The sequence below is a fragment of the Nicotiana tabacum genome, chromosome 8 (genome assembly GCF_000715075.1).
Source record: "Nicotiana tabacum cultivar K326 chromosome 8, ASM71507v2, whole genome shotgun sequence".
In the NCBI taxonomy this organism is placed as follows: domain Eukaryota; kingdom Viridiplantae; phylum Streptophyta; class Magnoliopsida; order Solanales; family Solanaceae; genus Nicotiana; species Nicotiana tabacum.
In genome coordinates this window covers 143,373,390-143,387,888 of record NC_134087.1, presented here as the reverse complement: position 1 = coordinate 143,387,888, position 14,499 = coordinate 143,373,390, and positions in this window count along the sequence as shown.

The window sequence follows — 14,499 nt, the reverse complement described above, 5'->3', positions numbered from 1 at the left end:
AAATCTCATTCTTGATTTGGTGGACACTTATTCTTGATTGTAAACTTGTTCAACTGCCGGTAATCAATACACATTCTCATCGATCCAACCTTCTTCTTAACAAACAACATCGGCGCACCCCAAGGTGAAACACTCGGTATAATGAAACCTTTTTCAAGCAAGTCTTTCAACTGCTCCTTCAACTTTTTCAACTCAGGCGGGGCCATACGATACTGCGGGATAGAAATGGGCTGAGTGCCCGGAGCCAAATTAATGCAAAAGTCAATATCCCTGTCGGGTGGCATACCCGATAGGTCTAAAGGGAATACCTCAGGAAACTCACGAACACCGAGCACATAATCAATAGAAGGAACCTCAGTAGTAGAGTCACAAACATAGGCCAAATAGGCTAAACACCCCATCTCGACCGTACGCCGAGCCTTCATATAAGAGATAACACTGCGGGCAAAATGACCAGGAGTCCCTTTCCACTCTAAACGAGGTAAACCCGGCAAAGCTAAGGTCATAGTCTTGGCATGACAGTCCAAGATAGCGTGATAAGGTGATAGCTAGTCCATCCCCAATATGACATCGAAATCAACCATGTCCAGAAGAAACAAATCTACACGAGTCTCAAGACCCCCAATCAGAACTATACATAAACGATGGACTCGATCTACCACAATAGAATCACCCACCGGTGTAGACACATAAATAGGAGCACTCAAAGAATCACTAGGCATGACCAGATATGGTGCAAAATAAGATGACACCTAAGAGTCCGTAGACCCTGGATCAAATAAATCTGAAGCATCTTTGCCACAAACCAGAATAGTACCTATGGTAACTGCATCGGAAGCCTCAACCTCGGACCAAGCTGGAAGAGCCTAACATTGGGGCTGGGCCCATCACCCTGAACTACATCTCTAGGACGACCTACTATTGGCTGGCCTCCACCTCTAGCGGCCTGAGCTCTACCTCTAATACCTCTACCTCCACCTCTAGCACCTCTACCCCCACCTCTAGCTAGCTGGATAGGCTATGGAACACTCGGTGCCTAAACCATGGCACGGGAACCCTGATGCTGAGAGCTACTCGGTGCTCGAGGGCAAAACCTAGCAATGTGACCCATATCACCACAAGTGTACAAAGCCCTCGGCCGTTGAAACGGCTGACCTTGACAACCTGACTGACCACCCAAAAACTCTGAAGCGGCGGTGCACTGATAGGAGCTGGTAGTGCACTATAGGACTGCTGATCAGAATATTGCATATAGGAACCATGACCACCTGAAGCACCATGAGAAACCTGAAGGGTTGACTGAAAAGGCCTAGGAGGATGGCCTCTACCATACGAATCTCTGCCTCCAGACAAAGTACTACTTAATCGGCCTGAATGATGAGGCCTCTTGTTAGACCCCTGAACACCTCCCTACAATAGAACCATCTGAACTCTCCTGGCCACATTGGCCGTCTCTTGGAAAGAAATCTCACTCCCTATCTCCTTGGCCATCTGAAGTCAAATCTGCTAAATAAGTCCCTCAATGAACCTCCTCACCCTCTCTCTCTCTTTCTCGGTGGGAAGTATGATAAGAGCATGATGAGCCAAGTCGATGAATATGGTCTCATACTGAGTAATAGTCATAGAACCCTGCTGGAGATGCTCAAACTGCATTCGGTAGATCTCTCTCTCTCTGAGTGATGGAGAGAAAATTCTCCAAAAATAGCTGAGTAAAATGCTCCCAAGTCAAAGCTGGTGATCCGGTTGGTCTAGCCAAGCAATAATCTCTCCACCAAGTCTTGGCGGATCCAGACAAGCTAAAAGTAGCAAAATCGACCCCATTGGTCTCCACTAATCCCATGTTCCTGAGAACCTCAAGACAGCTGTCTAGATAATCCTGGGGATCCTCAGAAGATGCACTGCTGAAAGTAGTAGTAAAGAGCTTGGTGAACCTGTCCAACCTCCACAAAGCATCGGCAGACATAGCTGCTCTATCACCGGTCTGAGCTACCACACCCGGCTGAACTGCTGGAGTTTGGAACTGGGGAGCTACCTACTCTAAAATGCGAGTAGTAGGAGTTTGGGCTCCTCCTCCAGCCTGAGAGACGGTTGGTGCTAAAGGAAGCAAGCCTACCTGGGTGACACTCTCCATAAGGCCCACTAGATGGACCAGAGCATCCTGGAGTATGGGGGTAGCAATAAACCCCTCTAGAATAGAAAGAAACAACATATCTTAGATATCAGCAATGAATCAGAAATCAATAAGTTCACGACATCATCCTTCGTGTTTTTACTCTCGTCCTCACCAAGGCAATCAAGTAATGAAAATGTGCCCGGCATTACCCTTCGTGCTTTTACTCTCGTTCGCACTATAATCAATATAATCGGCACGGAATTTTACATCGTGCGGCACGGCATCACCCTTCGTGCTTTAACACTCTCTCACCAAAACAATACACAGCATCACCCTTCGTGTTTTAACACTCTTCCTCACCAAACAACAATCACAACAATAGGGAAAGGGAATAAATGAAATTACAATAAGAATCCCGGCAAGGGAACAATAGTTCAACAATCAAGTCTCGACAAGGGAACACATCAAAAAAGACATCAACATCCCGGCAAGGGAGATATCATCAAAAGCAACAATATCCCGGCAAGGGAGATAATATAATGATTCTCTTTTCTTTTTCACTTTTACTTCTCAACTCACTTCACAACTTGAGCCAATGCTCTAAAAGATTCAATTACCACTTATACTTTCACATTTCATTGTACAGCTTGAGTCAACGCTCCTCAATGTTCAAATGTCACAATTACTTCCACAAAATTTGCCCAACAATAGAAATCATCTTCAATGCATGAATAATACCATGAAGTCATAATAATCACAATATAAGACTCACAGGCATGCTTGACAACAACATATAGATACTCGTCACCATGCCTAGACGTCGTACTCGACAAATACCACATAGAAAATAGGACTTGACTCCTAATCCCTCAAACTAAGGTTAGACAAACACTTACCTCGATGCCATGAACAAAATTCAAGTCTCTACTATTGTTTTATCTCTTGATTCCACTATCAATTTGCTCGTATCTAGTCACAAATTACTTAATTACATCAATTAATGCTAAAGGAATTTCAATTCTAATGCATGATAATGAGTTTTCAAAAGTTTTACCCAAAAAGTCAAAAATCGCCCCCGGGCCCACATGGTCAAAACCTGAGGTTCGAACCAAAACCCGATTACCCATTCCCCCACGAACCCAAATATATAATTTGTTTTGAAATCGTACCTCAAATTGAGGACTAAATCCCTAATTTTTGAAAAACCTACCCAAAATACCCAATTTCCCCCATGAAAATCATTGATTTTGAGTTGAAATCATGTGAAAAAAAGTTAATGATTGAAGGAAACGAGTTAAAATTGACTTACAATTGATTTGGAAGGAGAGTTGTCTTTGAAAAATCGCCCAAGAGTGTTTTGGTTTTGAAAGAGTGTGAAAAATGAAAGATTTTCGCCTAGTTATAAAATTGCAGGTTGCAAATGTCGCAATTGCAACCAGGGTTCGTAATTGCGAACCCAGACTTCTGCTAAGTTTGCATTTGCGAAGCAGTTTTTGCATTTGCGAAGTGGGAATTGCGAACAATGTGTCGCATTTGTGATGTCTGGCTAAAGCTGGGGGATCATATTTGTGAGGTAAGCTGGCCTGGGCTATTGTTCGCATTTGCGACATAGCCTTCGCATTTGTGAGCCAAGCTTCACAAATGCGAAGCCTGCTAGCCTGCAATGCAACAGCTGAAATCTACAATTCCTCAAGTCCAAAATCCACTTCGTGGCCGATCCAACACTCACCCGAGCCCTCGGGGCTCCAAACCAAATAAGCGCATCAACCTAGAAACATCATACGGACTCGCTCGTGCATTCAAATCACTAAAATAGCATCAACAACTATGAATTTAGCATCAAAATCATGAAATTTCTTAAGAACTTCAAATTTTCCAATTTTCTCAAAAATGATCCGATTCATGTCGTTTCAAGTCCGTTTCTTACCAAATTTCACAGACTTATCTTAAATCACATATAAGACCTGTACCGAGTGCCAGAACCAAAATACGGGCCCAATACCATCATTCTTTAAACACATTTCATTTCCAAAACTCATAAATAATTCTAGAAAATAATTTTCTTTAAAAATTCATTTATCGGGCTTGGGACCTCGGAATTTAATTCCGGGCATACGCCCAAGTCCCATATTTTCCTACGGACCCTCCGAGATCGTCAAATCATGGGTCCGGGTCCGTTCACCCTACATGTTGACCGAAGTCAAATTAAATCCATTTTAAAGTCAAAATTCATCATTTTCATAGATTTTCACATAATAGCTTTCCAGCTACGTGTCCGGACTGCGCATACAAATCGAGGTGATGCCGAAAGAGGTTTTTGAGGCCTCGAAATGCAGAATTTACTTTTAAAATAAGTGATGACCTTTCACAACCTCAAACGGGATACTCCATTTAGACTTCAACTTTCCCGGAAACATCCGTAACCGAGGATTGAACAACAACACAAGATAATTTTCTTCAAACTCCTTGTTTCGAATGTACTTCTCTTGGAGGTAATTCATATTCTCCTTGTATAAGGACAAACTTGTATATGCATGGTACTGGAACTCATCTAGCTCATTCAATTGTGCCACCCTTAAGTTGGCGGATACATCCCACTCAAGATTCAACTTCTTCAAAGCCCACATGGCTTTGTGCTCAAGTTCCACTGGAAGATGACAATCTTTCCCGAACACCAACCGTATGAAGACATTCTAATCGGTGTTTGTAAGCCGTCATATAAGCCCATAGAGCATCATCGAGTTTGTTGGACCAATCCGTCCGGTTAGCATTCACTATTTTTGACAAAATACTCTTTATCTCCCGGTTGGAGACTTCCACTTGACCACTTGCTTGAGGATTCTTCGGGGTCATGACTTTATGAGTGACACCATACTTGGAGAGTAAGGTTTGAAGGCTTTGTTGCAAAAATGGGATTCCCCATCACTTATGATAGCCCTTGGAGTACCAAATCTTGTAAAGATGTTTTTCTTAAAAAGCGCCACCACACTTCTCGCTTCATTGTTGGGCAAAGCAACAACCTCAACCCATTTGGACACATAATAAACCGCGACCAAGATGTAGGTATTTTCACAAGAACTCACGAACGGACCCATGAAGTCAATACCCACACATCGAAAATATCTATCTCCAAAATGGTGGTGAGGGGCATTTCATTTTTATTTGAGATTCCACCAGCCCTTTGACATTCATCACAACGCTTGACAAGATCACTAACATCTTTGTAGAGAGTGGGCCAATAAAAATCACAACTTAACACTTTGGCTGCCGTTCTTACTCCACCATGGTGACCACTATAAGGCGAAGAATGAAAAGCCCCATGAATTTTAACTTGTTCCTCCTCCGGTACACATCTTCTACTCACTCCATCCGTACAAATTTGAAAAAGGTACAGTTCATCCCAATAATAGTCTTGACAATCCCGTTTGAGCTTCTTCCATTGGTTTGAAGAGAACTCAACCGGAATGATATCACTCATAAGATAATTTGCCAAATCCGCGAACCAAGGCACTTCCTTCATAGAAATAGCCAAAATTTGCTCATCGAGGAAGGCGTCATTGATTTCAAGGACATCATTCGACCTCCCCTCCTCCTCCAAATGAGACAAGTGGTCCGCCACTTGGTTTTCACTTCCTTTTCGATCTTGGATATCAATATCAAACTCTTGTAACAAAAGTACCCATCTCATCAAATGAGCTTTGTAATTTTTCTTGCTCATGAGATAATGGAGTGCCTCATGATCCGTATGAACAATCACTTTTGCACCAATCAAGTACGGGCAAAATTTCTCAACGGAAAACACAATGGAAAGAAGCTCTTTCTCTGTAACGGTGTAGTTGACTTGGGCACTATTCATGGTCTTGCTTGCATAATAAATCGGATGAAAGATCTTGATGATTCGTTTCCCCAAAACGGCCTCTAAGGCTACATCACTTGCATCGCACATGAGCTCAAAAGGAACACTCCAATTTTGACTTGTGATAATGGGAGCAGTGGTCAACTTGAGCTTTAGCAACTCAATGCTCTCATGCAATCATCATTGAAATGAAACTTGGTATCTTTCTCCAAAAGCTTGCACAACGGGTTTACCACTTTAGAGAAATCCTTGATAAAACGCCGGTAAAATCCCATGTGGCCTAAGAAACTCCACACGTATTTGAATTAAGTTGGAGGTGGAAGTTTAGAAATCACCTCAATCTTTGCCTTGTCGACTTCAATACCATTCTTTGAGATTTTATGGCCAAGGACAATGCCTTACTCAACCACTAATGACACTTCTCCCAATTGAGCACCAAGTTTGTTTCTTCAAATCTTGCCAATACTTTATCCACTTTTACTAGACAATCATCAAAAGAATCCCCGAATATCGAAAAGTCATCCATGAAGACTTCAAGGAAATCCTCCACCATGTCAGTGAAGATAGGCTTCATACACCTTTGAAAAGTTTTCGGTGCATTAAATAACCTAAATGGCATCCCCGAGAATGCAAAAGTACCATAAGGACATGTGAAAGTAGTTTTCTCTTGATCCTCCGGAGCAATAAGAATTTGATTATAGCCGGAATACCCATCAAGGAAACAATAGAAAGCATGGATGGCCAACCTATCAAGCATTTGATCAAGGAAGGGAAGTGGGAAATGATCCTTTCTTGTGACTTTGTTGAGCTTGCGATAGTACATACACACTCTCCACCCGGACATTGTTCTTGTGGGAATCAACTCATTCTTGTCATTGGTGACCACCATCATTCCCCCTTTCTTTGGGACACATTGAACCGGAGAAGTCCATAAACTATCGAAAATGGGCTAAACAACCCCGACATCTAACCACTTGATGACCTTCTTTTTGATAACCTCTTACATGGCTTCATTGAGTCACCTTTGATGTTCAACAGATGGTTTGGCACCTTCCTCCAAGTTGATCTTCTGTATGCAAGCTGCGGGGTTTATCCTCAAATATCTGCCATTGTTTATCCAATAGCCTTCTTCCTCCTTTGTAGCACCGCCAATGTGGAATCTACCTGCACTTTAGTCTAACAAGAGGAAAGAATAACCGGTAAAGTAGAATAAGGGCCAAGAAATTCATACCAAAGTGGAGGTAATGGCTTCAACTCCAAGATGGGAGGCTTCTTAATTGAAGGCTTTGTTGGAGGAGTGGTTCTATTTTCAAGATCCAAGGACAATTTGCGTGGCTCATAAGTGTACGGCCTCATTCCTTGAAAAGGGTCACACATTCCATGTAATCCTCCATTTCTTCATCATCACAATTGAGCAAGACGAACTCCAAAATATCTTCAACATTCATCACAGCACTTGTTTCATCAATAATCATATCGGTCACCAAGTCCACGAAAGAGCACACCTCATTACTATTGGGTTTCCTCATAGACTTACACACATGGAAAACTACTTTCTCATCACCAACCCGAAAAGTAAGCTCTCCAAATTCAACATCAACTAGAGCCTTCCCTGTAGCAAGGAAAGGTCTCCCAAGAATAATCGGCACCTCATAGTCAACCTCACAATCAAAAATAACAAATTCCGCCAGGAGAATGAATTTATCAACACGAACCAAGACATCATCAATTATACCCAACGGTCTCTTCATGGTACGATTCACCATTTATAATCTCATAGATGTGGGTCTTGGTTTTCCAATTCTCAAAGTCTTAAAAACCGAATAGGGCATCAAATTGATACTTTCCCCAATATCACAAGAGCGTTAGCAAAGTCGGTACTTACAATGGTACAAGGGATTGTGAAAGCGTCGGGATCTTCAAATTTAGGAGCCATTGAGTGAACAATTGCACTCACTTGATGAGTCATCTTTATAGTTTTACAATTCATGGACTTCTTCTTTATCACTAAATCCTTCATGAACTTTGCATAATCGGGCATTTGCTCCAAAGCCTCAACTAATGGCACATTAATAGATAGACTTTTCATCATGTCAATGAACTTTTAAATTGGTTCTTACAATTTTGCTTGGCAAGCCTTTGAGGGTATGGAGAAGGAGGCCTAGACATTGATTCCTTAGCCTTTGGCACTACCGGCTCTGATATGTACATAATGTGCTGCCTAGATAGGTTCAGTTCCTCTTGAGTCTCCTCCACATTGTCATCAACATCAATCCTCACTTCATCATTTGCTTTCACCTCATTGTTCGGGAACTCATCTTCTTGTACCATTTGCTCATCATCTACAAGTTTCTTTTGTCTTGAGGTAGTTGCATCCCTACCATTTTCCACTACTAGTAGTAATAGCCATGGCATGTCCCATGTTGTTCCCACCCTTTAGGTTCACCACCGTTTCACTTGGTAGTGCCCCCTTAGGAAAAGTGTTTAAAGCTTGCGAGACTTGGCCCAATTGAACTTCCAAATTGCGAATTGAAGTGTTGTGAGAGGCTAGTTAAGCATCAGAGTCAGCATTCTTCTCCATCATTTGTCTAAACATGCTCTAAATTCGACCCATCTCTTTGTTGAAAGAGCTCGGACCATGGGAAGGATGAGGAGGCGGGTTGCTCGGCTGTTGATACATCGGGGGCCTTTGAAAACCCGACCCCCGATTACCTTGGTTATTGTTCCATCCCTCTTAGTTGTTGCCTCCCAATATCGTTGACTATTGCCACTTTCCTAGGTTATTTTGACCATTCCAATTTCCTTGATTGTTTTGATTGTTCCAATTCCCTTGGTTGTTACCACCATTCCTTGGTTGTTAGAATTTCAATTCCCTTGATTTCCTTGAGGTTGCCATTGCTGTTGATTCGGGGCCTTGACAGTTGTTTTTTTGCCCTTGGAAGTTGTTCACATATTGTACTTCCTCCTCTTGTTTATTATAAGATTCATCTTAATCAAACCCACTATCATCTTGTACAAAGTTTTCCACACGATTTTGCAATTGTGGACGCTTTTGCCTTCTTTTGTTTACCATCATACTAACTCCCTCCATTGCATTGACTTGCTTAGGACGTTACACTTGTTGAAGTTGAGCCTTGGATAATTGATTCTTGTGGTGGTAAACTTGGAAATTGCTTGCCCATGATCATGCAATTCTTTATGTAGGTGAATCATGTTTGGATCACCTTGAGGAACATTTACTCTACTTTGCCATGCCGATGAAGTATCCGCCATTTCATCTAAGATCTCACAAGATCCCGCATATGACATTTTCATGAAACTTCCACCGGCAAGTTGGTTGACCACGCATTGATTGGTTGTATTGATCGCCCTATAGAAAGTTTGTTAAATCATAGCCTCCGTAATGTCATTGTTTAGGTACTCTTTCACCATAGTTCTATACCTCTCCCATATCTCATGCAAAGGCTAATTTGGTTCTTGTTTGAATGCTAAAATCTCATCTCTAAGAGTAGCAATATGCTTGGGAGAAAAGAACTTGGAAATAAATTTCTCCGCCAATTCATCCCATGTATGGAAGGAATGGTTTGGCAACCTTTCTAACCAATCCAAAGCTTTCCCCCATAGAGATAAAGGAAATAGTCTCAACCTTAAAGTATCCTCGGAGTCGTTTATCTGTTTACTCCCCCAGCAAGTGTCCACAAACCCCTTCAAGTGTTTGTACGCATTTTGATTCGGAGCCCCGGTGATGAATCCCCATTGCTCTAACAATGTGAGCATAATATTTATGATTTGAAAGTTGCCCGCCCTAATGCAGGGTAGGACTATGGCACTTGCATACCCTTCATTTGGCAACACCCAGTGTGGAGCCGCTCTTGGTGGAGGAGGGGGTGGAATGGGAACGTTGTCTTGAGGCCGTCGTCCTCCTCGATTTGCTTGACTTTCAAAAGGAACCTCTTAAACTTGGTCATCTTCCACGTCCACATCCCCCAAAGGCATGTTTCCAAGAGGGTCATTATTGTTGAGAACCATTATTTCACCTCCAATTGTTTCACAAAAAAGATTAGTAACACGGAAGGAAAAGAAGACAGTTCACACACAAAACCAAATATATAGCTAAGTCCGTTTTTAGCTCCCCACAACGGCGCAAAAAATTGATCTCATCCAAGTCACACCTCTATTCGAGGTTATGAAACGATCGATGCAATAGTAATACCCACTTGAGAGTCGGGGTCGAATTCCACAGGGAGCTATATGAATGGAATAAAGTAATGTATATTTGGACTAAGCACGTGAAGTATCTGGATTGCACTTCCACAAATATGGTTTTGTTTGTGCTTCTAAAATAACACTAAGGATTACAATTCTAAAGAAATGAAACTAGAGAATATTGTTTTTGGATAATTTTCAACAATGTAAAAGTCCTAAGGCTATGACCTTCACTTAGGTGTTTCCCTAACGAGTTGTAAACTTTAAAGCTTGTTTTGTTGGTCGGGGTGTATTATAGCTATCAACACTCAAGTACTCACTCAATACCTCTTGGTAAGAGAGTGATTTTGCCTAATTTGGTTTTTCCAAGTCCAAATGGGTATTGAACCAACCAGTTGATAAAATGCTCAATTCGGGTTTTACTATCTCTAGGTTCAGCCCTTTAATTTTGACTATCAATCTCTTGATTTTATCTCAAATTTTTGTTAGCCAACATTTTCTAGACTAAGTCTCTCTTTTTCGAGTAGAGACCAAGTCAAATAGTCATGAACTAATTTTTGCAACCATTAATACTACAATTAAAAACAAGAACAAAGCTAAATAATAAACACTCAACTATAAACAAGCCATAAATTAAACACCCATTAGGTTTACACACTAGGGTTGGGTCACAACCCTAGTTAGAAATCTAGCTACTCATAATTGGTATAGAAGAAAATAGAGAAGAAATAATAATTAAACTCATATTAAAAGATTAAAAGATAAAAATCCAAAGCTAAATCACTAAAGTAAGCTAAAGTTGCCTAAAAAGCAAGGAACTACGGCTACAAGAGTTTCAATATTCAAAACTTCACCTAATTTCGTGAAACTAGTCTATTTATACAAAGCTGGAATTTTCGGACAAAAATGCCCTTTCGGAGGTTATGTGGCTGCACAATTACATGTGAGGTCCTCATTTTGCTTGAATCTTGATAGGAGTTAAATTTGCGGCCGCACAATTCTAGAATACGGCCGCATCTCTCATATTCTGCGGTCTACACAATTCTTGGTACGGCTGTGTAGGGATCTTCTACAGACCACAAATTTCTAAGTGTGGCCCCGTAGCTGACTTCTACGGCCGCACAATAATTGTGCTTACTTTTTGAATTTTAGCTCTTGCATAGCTTCTGCGGCCCCACAATAATGGTGCGGTCTGCACTTTTACACTAGCACTTTGATGGATTTCCTTTCGTATTCTGCGGCCGCAGATGGAAATCTGCAGTCCGCACTTGAGCTTTTGTGCTTGCTTTTTGTCCTTGAGTTCAGATTACTCCTTCTTGATTTGGATTTCATCTTTGTGGATCATTTTCCATTACTTCTGCAATTATGTATATTTCATCAATTTTCGGGAATACAATTATACACTTTTGGACTAAAACGAAAGCTAAAAGACACTAAAAAGTAGTCAAAATCCTCACTTATCAAAAATTACAAGCTCCACAAAAGACCCTACGCGAACGCAACACCAATAATGCAATCGTGTTTCACTAACTGCCAAGCCTACGCGGATGTGGGGAACTTTTGGGAACACAGAGACAAAATGACCTGCCTCACACGCTGCACGAACGCTACCCTTTTCTCGTGAACGTAAAGCTTCAGCTTCCACAATCGCGAACTCGTCCTCATCCTCGTCATCGCAAACGCGTAGAAGAAAAATCACCTGACACCACTTTCAACTCTGCGATTGCGAGCCTCCCTCTGCAATCGCGAAGGTGATACCAGCACAAGCTAAACAGCTGCTCAAAATAAGGGAAAAACGTTCGAAGTGTAGTATGAGTACAACGGACCCTATTTACTTAGCAAGTATCATAAATAAACTCGACGAGGTAATAATGGAAAGAATTATTAATGATACTTGCTAATAACCTGTTCAATTTCTCTATTACACAAGCACAACACTAGTGTCATCCAATCATACTAGGGGTGCGCATCGGCCGGTTCGGTTCGATTTTTATGAAGTTTGGTTCGGTTTGTTTGGTTTTTTATTTTATATTTGGTGCACCAATAACCGAACAAAAATTATTTCGGTTTCTTTGGTTTTTGCTAATTTAGTTTGGTCAATTTTTGATTAAATTCGGTCAATTTTGAACAAATTACATCAAGTGCTTGCTAGTATAACGAGAAAGTTGCATTCAACTATAATAGCCTTCATATTATGTTGTTCTGGAATTATAGGTTGCAGAATGAAGACATACTAATAAGTTAAGGTGCATTAACTCTGGTATTTTTTTAAGGAAGATCTTAGGCGTAACATGTATTTATGGGGTCATCATTGTGCAGGACATAGCGAGGTAAGTTGTGATTTCCATTAGGAAATTGAAGCGATATCTACATATGTGAGATGACCATTATTGACCCAAAACTCATGTTTAGATCAATGAAATGACTCTAGAATATAACATTTGAAGGTTGTAGTGTCCGTAATTTGAAGTTTTTTGCAGTGCAAGGGTGGATTCGAAACAGTCTTCCATTTCTATAATTTCTATTTTGTTTCTTCATGATCTTCTCCCCTAGATAAATGTTCAACAGCTTTCTGTTATTTTATAACAACATATATTTTGAAGTAAATTATCTCAACTTAGTTTATTCTAATGTCCAATGATTTAGTGAATAATACTGCATGAGTTTTCATCTAAAGGTCTTAGTAGACATTTCTGAATAGAAATATTACTACATTTGTTTGAAAGCAGACAGATATGCTCAAGAAAACTATGTCCTTTAATGAAAACTTCGGTTTTTCGGTTTAACCTAAAACCGAAGTTGTAAAACCTATCACCAAATCGAATACCGAAATTATAAAAAAATAGAAACCACCAACCGACCGAATAAATAGAAGTTTACGGTTCGAACAATTTTTTCGGTTCGATCGGTATTATGGCCACCCCTAAATCATACATTACAGATAAAACCACATTGGTGCACAAAGAGATAATGTGCTAAGTCCTGAATTTGATATGCAACAGAATCTGTCTCTGTCCAGTTGTCAGGCTACTTGGAGCTCTTCAACTACACAACTCTCATCACCTGCTCAATTATTCATGCCAGAACAACACTCTCAAATTTTGTAAATGCTTAACCAAGGAAAAGAAGTTGAACTTGTAGCCAACACAGCTAAAGTAGGACCTACAGGTATTACTACAGCCCTTATGTCTAATCGAGTTGACAATAATTGGATAGTTGACACAGGGGCTACTAATCACATGGTACACAACTTGGAGTTACTTAGAAAATTCAAGGAATTGACAGGTTTGGAAATAAACAAAGTATATCTACCTACTGGAGAACAAGTAATTATTCAAAAAACTGGTGATTCACATATTTTTCAAGATAGAACTCTTCATAATGTTCTATACATTCCAGACTTCGAGTATAATCTGTTATCAGTCTCTAGGATCACCAAAGAGCTAAAATGTCTAGCAGCATTTATTCCTAATTTCTGCTTATTTCAGGAACTCTTTAGTGGGAAAGTGATAGGGATTGGTACGGAGGATCAGGGTCTCTACATACTGAAAAGACTCAATTCCGATTCTACCAGTAAACATAGTATGCCTGCTTCATATGTAAATAGCTCATATGTAAATAACATTTCTAGTTTCAGTACTAAGAATAAAACTGAGGGTGAACATACATATTGTGATAGCATATCTTTGTGGCATATGAGGCTTGGACATCCACCCCTGAAGGTTTTGAGAAACATTAGTACTCTAAAAAACTTACATGTGAAAGATCACAATTGTACTGTATGTCCTATTACCAAGCAAACAAGATTGCCATTTTCCTTAAGTAATAGCAGTTCTATTTCTGCATTTGATCTTATCCATGTTGATGTTTGGGTTCCATATAGAGTTCCAACACATGATGGTAAGAAATACTTTATGATCCTGGTAGAAGACTACTCAAGATATACTTGGATCTTTTTAATGAATAATAAGTCTGACTCTGTTGTTATTCTGAGAAATTTTCTTGTATTGATCAAAACTCATTTTAATTATGTTGTTAAGTGTCTCAGAACAGACAATGGATCCCAATTCTTCAATGAGTAGGTAAAACAGCTACTTCAGGAACATGGAGTAATTCATCAAATCTCTTGCATCTACACAACTCTGTAGAATATAGTGGTAGAAAGAAGACATAGATATATCTTGGATGTGGCTAGAGCCTTGAGGTTTCATGGATTTATTCCCTTAAGGTTTTGGGGAGAATGTGTCACAACTGCAGTGTATCTGTTGAATAGGCTACCTACCATTCTTCTAAGGGGCCAATCTCCATTTGAGAGACTGTTTTC